The 308-nt window shown below is 55.8% G+C and overlaps 1 protein-coding gene across 1 annotated transcript in view; it reads left to right on the top strand.

The window, feature by feature from the left end:
• The window catches only part of LOC104280893 (EGF-like repeat and discoidin I-like domain-containing protein 3), a gene marked incomplete at both ends in the record, with an annotated part of 6,857 nt that overhangs the window by 4,137 nt on the left and 2,412 nt on the right, over positions 1-308 (top strand).

Here is a 308-nt window from a genome sequence, read left to right as displayed (position 1 = left end):
CCCCCCGGCAGCGACGATAGTGCGGGCGGTGACACGCAGCAGGGCATCGCCTCTTGTGCCTCTTCTGATCCCCCGGGACAGGGGATTTGTCAGTGCTTTTTTTCCCTCGCGCTGGCTATATGATGCCTGGGTGCTTTTGGGGAGCACAAGCTGTTAATCCCACCAGCTCAGCCAGGCTCAAACTGCATTCTCACACTGCTAACACCTTCCCAAGGCAGAGGTTTTTTGTTGTTGCCCCCTCTCTGTCTGCTTTTCCTGCTGGAGAGCTTGAAAAGCACCAGAGGATCAAAGTCCTCTGGGAAACGTGA

This window comes from Apaloderma vittatum, unplaced genomic scaffold (genome assembly GCF_000703405.1).
Source record: "Apaloderma vittatum isolate BGI_N311 unplaced genomic scaffold, ASM70340v1 scaffold33931, whole genome shotgun sequence".
Taxonomy (NCBI): domain Eukaryota; kingdom Metazoa; phylum Chordata; class Aves; order Trogoniformes; family Trogonidae; genus Apaloderma; species Apaloderma vittatum.
Note: the sequence above shows the minus strand (reverse complement) of the source record. Positions and strands in the feature narration are given on the sequence as shown.